This window comes from Thalassophryne amazonica, chromosome 9 (assembly GCF_902500255.1).
Source record: "Thalassophryne amazonica chromosome 9, fThaAma1.1, whole genome shotgun sequence".
NCBI lineage: Eukaryota > Metazoa > Chordata > Actinopteri > Batrachoidiformes > Batrachoididae > Thalassophryne > Thalassophryne amazonica.
Genome location: NC_047111.1, coordinates 54,682,303 through 54,692,976, shown reverse-complemented (window position 1 = coordinate 54,692,976; position 10,674 = coordinate 54,682,303). Strand labels below are relative to the sequence as shown.

The following is a 10,674-nucleotide window of genomic DNA, read 5'->3' as shown; positions in this document are numbered from 1 at the left end:
AAAAAAAAATACATCTGCTGCCAGGGAAAAACAAGTGTCTCATCAGCTGCACAGCGCGTGCGCACGCACACACACACAAACACACAGCAAGCTTCGCAGCACACATACACATATTCCAGCTCCAAATTTACACTCTCAAAGTAAAAAGAAATAAATCTTGCCACAAAACACAAAAGGTGTAAAATCCTGAACATGCCAGACTCACCGTGGTGTTATGGATTCATTTCCAAATGTAAACTTCACATGATCATTGAAGCACGTGTGCGCAAGATCGCCGGGTGCAGCTCTGCCCCTCTACAGCATAATGCAGATGTCCCTAAGTCCATGTCCACAACATCTTCAGTAAACCAGCATCCACACAAACAGCACATCACCACACATTAGCTTCCAAAATCCGACACTCTGAAAAAGTGAGGAGTTTCCGTGTGAAGCGTGTCGTCTCCTGTCTGTAAATCCTCTTTAAATCCAAGCCATCACTTTCAAATGAAAGCTCAAAAGTTTTGTTTTTGGATAGAGCAGGTTTGTTTCCCTCTGTTTGTCAGTCATTGGGATGTTTCTGTTTTGCTAATAAGTACGTCACACACTGAAAAATGCAGAGAATTGCCAAGTGAGATGTTTTCCGGAAATGCACCTGCTAATGCTCAGAGTGAGAGGAATAAAATACATCAGTGATCACTAATTATTAGCACGTCTGCGGAGAGACTTGAGTACTTTTATGTTGTCTTGCTAACTGGGATGTTAAAAACTGTGCGACATGTCCTTTAACCATGCAACAAGCCATATTAATTGCAGATGTTTACAGTAAAATGCTCAGAAAGGCCAAACACAGCGGAGTCAACAGCAGTTAGCGCCCACTGCTAACAGCTAACAAGTAAGGTGCATCTGAACATTGCAACATATAACAGCAGAAAAAAAATACTCTGCGTTTTACTTTTGATCAGTATTTGGTGGTATATGAGGCAATCCCTTTCTGCTAAGGAAAATATGCCTGACTACCCTTTATTTTTAAGATCAACACGATTGTCGCAAATTGTGATTTAAATAATGGTTGGTGGGGCAGATAGGGCCCCGTATGTTTGAGTGCATCACAAGCAACATTCTGAAAATAAAATGTGGGTATAAAAATACGTTCTACAAAAAGATGAATTTTTCTTTTTTTTTTTGTTTTTGTTGTTCCCTCTCTTCTCCTCTGGCTCCAGCCGTGTGAGCCGTACGTTGTCGGCGTTGCTGGAGTGGTGCAGTTTGGTTATGCTGGGCGTTTCCCAGGTAACCTCTGCACCCGGGAGGGGGGGGGGGGGGGGGGTTGGGGTTTTTTTTTTTTTTTTTTTTTACTCCCTGTCTTCTCCTCTGGCCCCGCCGTGTGAGCCGTAGGTTGTCGGCGTTGCTGGGGTGGGTGCAGTTTGGGTTGTGCTGGGCGTTTCCCAGGTGACCTCTGCATCTGGGAGGGGGGGGGTTCGGGTGTTTTTTTTTTTGTTGATTCCCTGTTCCACCTCTGGCTTCAGCGCGCCCTTGTGCCATATGCCATCGGCGTAGCTGAGGTTAGGGGCAGTGGAATATACCCGCAGCTGGTGGCTGGTTTAAAAGTCGGAGGGGTGGCGCCGTCTTGTGCTGTACGCCATTACCGCTGTTTCCACCTCCTCCCGGTGGACTTTTGGGGTACTAGTCGTGGTTGGTGACACTGGACCGTACTTCCAGTTTCCACTGCACTGAGGGGGTGGTTGTTTTGTTGTAGTTTTTTTTTTTTTTCCCCCAGTTTCCACCCTCAGGTGTGACTTGTGGTGTCCTCTGGGGGGGAAAGGGCGGTGGGTCCATCTAGCCGTAGACGGCCAGGGGCTGGGTCTGTTAGTCATGAGGGGGCGGTCTCCTGGGGTTTGATGGAACGGTCCTCTGAGAGGCGCTGGGAGTACCGTGCTGTGACTTTGGATCCCAGAGGGACCTCGGCTGTGGTTATTTACTCCTTTGGAGCTGGCGGGATGTCCTCTGGGGGGTGTGGTGCCTACATGGTCGTCCGGGGGGGGGGGGGGGGGGGGTGGGTGTTAGCATTTTTTTTGTTTGCAAGCTTGAGTTTGGGTTGTGTTTTTTTTTTCTCCTCTTCCCGGGGGGTTTGATGGGACGGTCCTCTGGGGAGGGGGGGTTGGTATGGTTGTTTGTCGTTTGTGTTTTTTTGTTTTATGACTAAGCAGACTTTAACACCCCAGTCGGAAAGAAGGTCTGAGTGCACCAGGTTCAAGAACTCCTGGCCAAAATTATGCAAAGTGAACAACTTAAAGTAAGAGTTGACAGGAATGAATGCAAAGATGCAGTCAGAGGTGGAGACTCTAACAGGTTTGCTAAATGAAACAGAGGGCAAGACCATTAAAGTCAACAAAGGACATCTCTGCACTGGAGTGTCAGCTGCGGAGCAGTCTGCTGCAGACAGGCTCAGGGTGGGAAGGATGAGCTCCAGGATGAAAGTGATGGTCTCGGCACGGAGTTCCCTGTTGACAGAGAAGAGGCGGCTGGAAGCAGTGCGTTATCCGCTGAGGGAAAGAGCTGGAGAGCTCAACATTGAAGATGATCAATGACGTGCATGAAGAAATTAACATTGCAGGTGTGAGCAGCTCGTGATGGAGCTGTCGTCAGAGCACATGTAACCGCACAGCTCCTGGAGACGGGCTTTCCCAGCTGGATCGTCAGCACCAAGGAGCCGGAAACTGAAGCTGCAGAGGTGTTTTTTGTTCCCAGCCAACATTCCAGCCATGGTCCCATGGAGGGGGGCTTTGTTTTTTCTGGCCCAGGTCCGTGTGGTCGCCGGGAGGCTTCCCGTGAGGGTGGGGTACTGTTGTGGGCTGGGGTGTTGGCTGGCTTGGTTTTTGTTTTCTGTTTCTCCCACCAGGTGGTATGCATTCAGGACTGAGTGGCTGAGCATTAGGACCTCACCCGAACACCTGAGGCTTGTTATCACGTGCAGGTCCATCAGGACTCACAGCTGTGGTGTATTTTGTCTTGATCAGAGATTGCTACATTTAAACCTTGATGCACAGTGTATGATTGCCAGAGACCTCGACCTTGTCGAAGCATGACGTGTGTCAGACGACGTCAGGAGAACAATCTCACCATCACGGACGCAGAGACCGCTCCAGGTTTGACGCCACAGTCTGTGCCGGAGGATTGGGTGAGGTTCTCACGCTCTCAGCACACTTCCTGTAGGTAATTCGGTGTTTTGGTGACTTTATGAAGTAATGACAGTGGATTTGGTTTCCCTCACACCTTGTGTTAGTGAGCGTCACGTTATGCTAATTGTCTAATCAGCTTCTGCTGCAGGGAGAAGATTTGAACTGAGTTGTTCCGTTGCCTGCAGGTGAGAAGCTGATGTATAGATTTAAGCCAGGAAGTGTTTGCTGATTGCATGCACCTTTGAGTTGTGTCTCTCTGTGTGGAGTTGGACTCACCTCATGTTTTCTTTCTTCACAGACTTGGTTTGTCGCGGCCACCTGGGGGGTGTCGGCGGGGTCCCTGGGTCCAAACTGCTGTGGCTCTGGACCGTTTGCGCTGTTGAGAGCGCGCCGTGTTTCCACCTCACCAGACCGCGGACGTTTTAGTTGTTTAGCACTGCACACTGTTATGTTTATTAAATTCTGTTATCTTTTGAACCGTGCTCTGCTTATTTTATGCTGGGTCCTTTCAAACGCTGGGTCGGTGCTCCGACCGCGTCCGACACATAACAAATTCCCTCTTCTTTTGTCCCCTCTTTCTCCCTCTCTTTCTTTTTCTCCTCTTTCTTCTGTCTCTCCTGTCATCCATCCCTCTGCATTTTACACCATGCTTGTTTCCTTCTTATTGACACTTTGTTATCATTATTATTATCTGGTATTTTCTTCATCAATTGCTTCCCTTTCTTCCCCTGTAATCATTTTTACCCGAGGCCATCAAATATTGGCCATCGGGTATTGCGAAGGCTTTTTCATCCATCCGACCATCCGTCCATCTGTCCATCCATCTGTCTGTGATCAGCATAAGTCCAGTCCTATTACTGCCCAGACTCTGGAAATTCACAGGAAAAACTCTTGGGACATAGACCTTGGTTGGACAAGTTCGAAGATGGCTTAACCATGACGTATTTTAAGAGGTTTAAAGTCAACATTCTGTTTCAATGTGATCCATTTGTGTTTGAGTGATGCCGGTGACAGCCAATCAGAGAAAAAGCTGCACTGTGACGTCAGTCCTGGTCTTTTTGAAAAACTCTTTGTTTTGTTGGTTTATATAGATGTTTCTCATATATTACATAAAAGCTAGCAAGTAATAAACACTTCTACAACTGAAAATGTTTTCGGAACCCTTATAAAAAATCTGGAAGGATTTACAAACCATTTATGCAAATGTTAGCTAGGTGATCTCACCAGGCTGCTACCTAGGTGGAAACTCTGTTTCGTTTGTGTGTAAATATTCTTGAGGTCTGTCATCTGGGCATTAACCTCTAGGGGGTGAAAACATCACCGAGCTTAATACAAATACATGTAATTTGATCACTTTTCAAAGGGGTCAGACCCTTTGGCTGCTCCCTTATTTGCACTTGGGGTCGCCACAGCAATCCAAGGTGGATCTGCATGTTGAATTGGCCACAGGTTTTACGCCGGATGCCCTTCCTGACGCAACTCCACATTACATGGAGAAATGTGCAAGGGGTGGGGATTTGAACACTGATGTCTAAGGGGGCAACACACAGTATTAAGAACAGGGGTATGTAAACTTTTGATCAGGGTCATTTGGGTTAGTTTCTGTTGTCATTATGCATTTAAAGACCTCTAACATTTATTTCACAATAAATGGCTTCACCCAACCACTAACCATGAGTGAAAAAAAGTTTTTGTTATCAATCAATCAATCAATCAATTTTTTTATATAGCGCCAAATCACAACAAACAGTTGCCCCAAGGCGCTTTATATTGTAAGGCAAGGCCATACAATAATTATGTAAAACCCCAACGGTCAAAACGACCCCCTGTGAGCAAGCACTTGGCTACAGTGGGAAGGAAAAACTCCCTTTTAACAGGAAGAAACCTCCAGCAGAACCAGGCTCAGGGAGGGGCAGTCTTCTGCTGGGACTGGTTGGGGCTGAGGGAGAGAACCAAGAAAAAGATATGCTGTGGAGGGGAGCAGAGATCGATCACTAATGATTAAATGCAGAGTGGTGCATACAGAGCAAAAAGAGAAAGAAACAGTGCATCATGGGAACCCCCCAGCAGTCTACGTCTATAGCAGCATAACTAAGGGATGGTTCAGGGTCACCTGATCCAGCCCTAACTATAAGCTTTAGCAAAAAGGAAAGTTTTAAGCCTAATCTTAAAAGTAGAGAGGGTGTCTGTCTCCCTGATCTGAATTGGGAGCTGGTTCCACAGGAGAGGAGCCTGAAAGCTGAAGGCTCTGCCTCCCATTCTACTCTTACAAACCCTAGGAACTACAAGTAAGCCTGCAGTCTGAGAGCGAAGCGCTCTATTGGGGTGATATGGTACTACGAGGTCCCTAAGATAAGATGGGACCTGATTATTCAAAACCTTATAAGTAAGGTTCATTCATATTCTCTGAAAAATGGCCACAAACCAAACATTCTGCCAGGATATGTAACCTCTTGACCACAGGTGTGCAAAAGTGTATCAAGTACAGTGAGGAAAATAAGTATTTGAACACCCTGTGATTTTGCAAGTTCTCCCACTTAGAAATCATGGAGGGGTCTGAACATTTCTTCTTAGGTGCATGTCCACTGTGAGAGACACAATCAAAAAAAAAAAAAAAAATCCAGAAATCATAATGTATGACTTTTTAATAATTTATTTGCATGTTACTGCTGCAAATAAGTATTTCAACACCTGCCAATCAGCAGAAATTCTGGCCCTCAAAGACCTCTAAAACGTCCACCTCCACTCCTCTTATTATTCCAAATTAGAAGCACCTATTTGAGGTCTTTAGCTGCATAAAGACACCTGTCCACCCCACACAATCAGTAAGACTCCAACTACTAACATGGCTAAGACCAAAAAGCTGTCCAAAGACACCAGAGACAAAATTGTAGACCTCCACAGGGCTGGAAAGGGCTACGGGGCAATTGCCAAGCAGCTTATTCAAAAAAGATCAACTGTTGGGCAATTATTACAAAATGGAAGAAGCTAAACATGACTGTCAATCTCCCTCGGACTGGGCCTCCATGCAAGATCCCACCTCGTGGTGCATCAGTAATCCTAAGAAAGGTGAGGAATCAGCCCAGAACTGCACAGGAGGAGCTCGTCAATGACCTGAAGAGAGCTGGCACCACTGTTTTCAAGGTTACTGTGGGTAATACACTAAGACGTCATGGGTTAAAATCATGCATGGCACGGAAGGTTCCCCTGCTTAAATCAGCATACGTCCAGGCCCGTCTTAAGTTTGCCCATGACCATTTGGATGATCCAGAGGAGTCATGGGAGAAAGTTATGTGGTCAGATGAGACCAAAATAGAACTTTTGGTCTTAATTCCACTCACCGTGTTTGGAGGAAGAAGAATGCTGAGTACCATCCCTACTGTGAAGCATGGGGGTGGAAGCATCATGCTTTGGGGGTGTTTTTCTGCACATGGGACAGGACGACTGCACTGTATTAAGGAGAGGATGACCGGGGCCATGTATTGTGAGATTTTGGGGAACAACCTCCTTCCCTCAGTTAGAGCATTGAAGATGGGTCGTGGATGGTTCTTCCAACATGACAATGACCCGAAGCACACAGCCAGGATAACCAAGGAGTGGCTCCGTAAGAAGCATATCAAGGTTCTGGAGTGGCCTAGCCAGTCTCCAGACCTAAACCCAATAGAAAATCTTGTTTGTTTGTTTCTCAGCGACAGCCCAGTAACCTGGCTGATCTAGAGAAGATCTGTGTGGAGGAGTGGGCCAAAATCCCTGCTGCAGTGTGTGCAAACCTGGTGAAAAACTACAGGAAATGTTAAGGATGACGTTGTAGATCTGTTTGTAGAACACTAGCACCTGCAAAACATTTTGACCAAACATGGACCTTCAACAAAGCCTCAAACCATTTGACAAGTCCAAGAAACTACCTAAATATAAACCACTAAACAACAAGAAGACAGTGAACATCACCATACCATATGTCCAAGGGCTGTCAGAAAAACTGGATGGATTTTCCAGAAGTTTAACATTGCCACCAACTTCAAATCCTACTCCACCCCTCAGCAGAAGCTGGTATGCCCTAAAGACTGTCCCCGCAACAGCATCAAGGCCAGTGTCATCTACAGACTCAAGTGTGAGGAGCCCCAATCTCAGGACACCTATACTGGGGAAACTAGTCAGTCACTCAAGGACAGTGACTGACTAGCTGCAGGGCCAGTGCGGGCAGCTACTCCTCAACCATATACCACCACTAGGAACAAAACAAAGGACACTCTTTGAACCTCAGGTCAATTGACATCCTGGATTGTAAGCCATGCTGGTTTGAACGCGGAGTAAGAGAGGTAATCTACGAGTGGATCTACAACCTCACCCTTAAACAGGAAAAGAGAACTGTGTGTGGGACACCACTTACGAGAGACAATAGTAGCTCGTGTGGTCGATCTAAAGGAGCGACTTGATTACATTTGAGACTCATTTAAAGGAAACATTGCATATTACATTTCTTTAGAAACTCATTCATAGTTCACTGATGAAAGACATTGAATGCTGTCTGAAACGTCTGACTCTGTTCAAGACCTTATCCAATCGTTTGATTTATTTTGGATTTTCTATGTGCAGACTGTGACATAAAATGAGATGCATGATATACACTCAACAAAAAATATAAATGCAACACTTTTGGTTTTGTTCCTATTTTGTATAAGATGAACTCAAAGATCTAAAACTTTTTCCACATACACAATATCGCCATTTCCCTCAAATATTGTTCACAAACCAGTCTAAATCTATGATAGTGAGCACTTCTCCTTTGCTGAGATAATCCATCCCACCTCACAGGTGTGCCATACCAAGATGCTGATTAGACACCATGATTAGTGCACAGGTGTGCCTTAGACTGTCCACAATAAAAGGCCACTCTGAAAGGTGCAGTTTTGTTTTATTGGGGGGGGGATACCAGTCAGTATCTGGTGTGACCACCATTTGCCTCATGCAGTGCAATACATCTCCTTCGCATAGAGTTGATCAGGTTGTCAATTGTGGCCTGTGGAATGTTGGTCCACTCCTCTTCAATGGCTGTGCAAAGTTGCTGGATATTGGCAGGATCTGGTACACGCCGTCGTATACGCCGGTCCAGAGCATCCCAAATATGCTCAATGGGTGACATGTCCGGTGAGTATGCCGGCCATGCAAGAACTGGGATATTTTCAGCTTCCAAGAATTGTGTACAGATCCTTGCAACATTGGGCCATGCACTATCCTGCTGCAACATGAGGTGATGTTATTGGATGTATGGCACAACAATGGGCCTCAGGATCTCGTCACGGTATCTCTGTGCATTCAAAATGCCATCAATAAAATGCACCTGTGTTCTTCGTCCATAACAGACGCCTGCCCATACCATAACCCACCGCCACCATGGGCCACTCGATCCACAACATTGACATCAGAAAACCGCTCACCCACACGACGCCACACACGCTGTCTGCCATCTGCCCTGGACAGTGTGAACCGGGATTCATCCGTGAAAAGAACACCTCTCCAACGTGCCAAACACCAGCGAATGTGAGCATGTGCCCACTCAAGTCGGTTACGACGACGAACTGGAGTCAGGTCGAGACCCCGATGAGGACGACGAGCATGCAGATGAGCTTCCCTGAGATGGTTTCTGACAGTTTGTGTCAGAAATTCTTTGGTTATGCAAACCGATTGTTTCAGCAGCTGTCCGAGTGGCTGGTCTCAGACGATGTTGGAGGGAACATGCTGGATGTGGAGGTCCGGGGCTGGTGTGGTTACACGTGGTCTGCGTGTTGTGAGGCTGGTTGAATGTACTGCCAAATTCTCTGAAACGCCTTTGGAGACGGCTTATGGGTAGAGAAATGAACATTCAATACACGAGCAACAGCTCTGGTTGACATTCCTGCTGTCAGCATGCCAATTGCACGCTCCCTCAAATCTTGCGACATCTGTGGCATTGTGCTGTGTGATAAAACTGCACCTTTCAGAGTGGCCTTTTATGTGGACAGTCTAAGGCACACCTGTGCACTAATCATGGTGTCTAATCAGCATCTTGGTATGGCACACCTGTCAGGTGGGGATGGATTATCTCCGCAAAGGAGAAGTGCTCACTATCACAGATTTAGGACTGGTTTGTGAACAATATATTGAGGGAAAATGGTGATATTGTGTATGGTGGAAAAAGTTTTAGATCTTTGAGTTCATCTCATACAAAATGGGAGCAAAACCAAAAGTATTGCATTTATATTTTTGTTGAGTGTAGTAAAAGAATGTTGCATTGCTACTACACCACCCCAGTCTGCTGGCAGGGCTCTATTGTCATTTAATGGGAGAGAATTACAGGCAGAGCAATCCAGCCTGTTCTGGGTTATTTTGGAAATTGAACCCAAATGTAGGCACAAAGCACACCACAGGACATTTGCAGTGAAATGGTTTAACATTCACTGTATGCAAGACAAAATAACCACCTAGACAGGATAGCGAGGAGCACTGAAGCAGATTTAGATATATGACTCACATCAGACGGACTGACAAAGACAAAATGAAAACTAAGGATTAATAATCTGTCACTGATAGGATGAGACAGGTGCATAATGACAGACATAATGAAGGCCTGTGATGACAGAGACAGAAAAACAAAAATCAAGCCCACAAACACATGACGACAACCAAGCAGTTGTGACACATGGGGAGCAAACACAACACTGTGCGAAGTGCAAGGGAAAACTGACAGCAGTGAACACAAGGAGGCAAATTAAAGCGGGACTCGGATGATAGTGGAAGTATAATAAAAAGAAACAATCCACTGAAATGCCAAAATACATACAAAACTAGAGTACTGCGCTCGTGGAGCGCAAACCTCCTTCAACACTAGTTTCCAATTCCACAAATTTTTACCTTGGAAAAAAATTTCAAGGTCAAAGTCCTGTTAGAAGTGGCTTTTCATAAGCTAAATTAGATGGGACCAAATGTCAGAAGTATGTATTTAGTTCATGTACTTCAATTGAAGTGTTTTTGTGGTGTTGTCAGGGGAGTCAACTTTTTCAGGTTCTGAATTCTTTTTCAGATAATTTTCACAGAATATTGGTTATCTTTGCTATGCACAATTTGTCATTGCTTTTTGGCACTTGGTTTCCGACTGATAACTCGAACACAGACAAACAGGCATAAAATTGGAACCTCCATCCAATTTTGGTAGTGTAAGTAAATCCATGACAGAAAAATCAGAGTATTGTAGCACTTTTGATTGAGAAAAGGTACACCAAATTCACTATTAAATTCAAATATCCACAAAATCCACAATCCAGATCAAATACGGATCAAACTTTGTCAGGCGACAGTGAGTGCCAGTCTGCACCTGACTTTCAAATATGAGAGTGACTGGAGCACGTTTGATTAAGATAGTATAATGTAAAATATACGTACATTAAAAGGGGGTTTCAATGACCACAAAATATGTAATCCAGATACCATCCTACATAAAGAGCTCAAATATGAAATAAATACAATCTTTTTTGACAGAGTT

General features: G+C 45.2%; 1 long non-coding RNA gene across 1 annotated transcript; it reads right to left on the bottom strand.

Moving 5' to 3' along the window:
* Positions 1-4,567: 4,567 nt before the first annotated feature.
* Positions 4,568-10,089, bottom strand: LOC117516637. The gene is made up of 3 exons (XR_004562502.1): positions 9,972-10,089; positions 8,732-8,734; positions 4,568-4,582 (listed from the first exon to the last, which is right to left on the bottom strand). It is a non-coding gene; the product is annotated as an uncharacterized LOC117516637 (long non-coding RNA).
* Between the last annotated feature and the right edge of the window lie 585 nt (positions 10,090-10,674).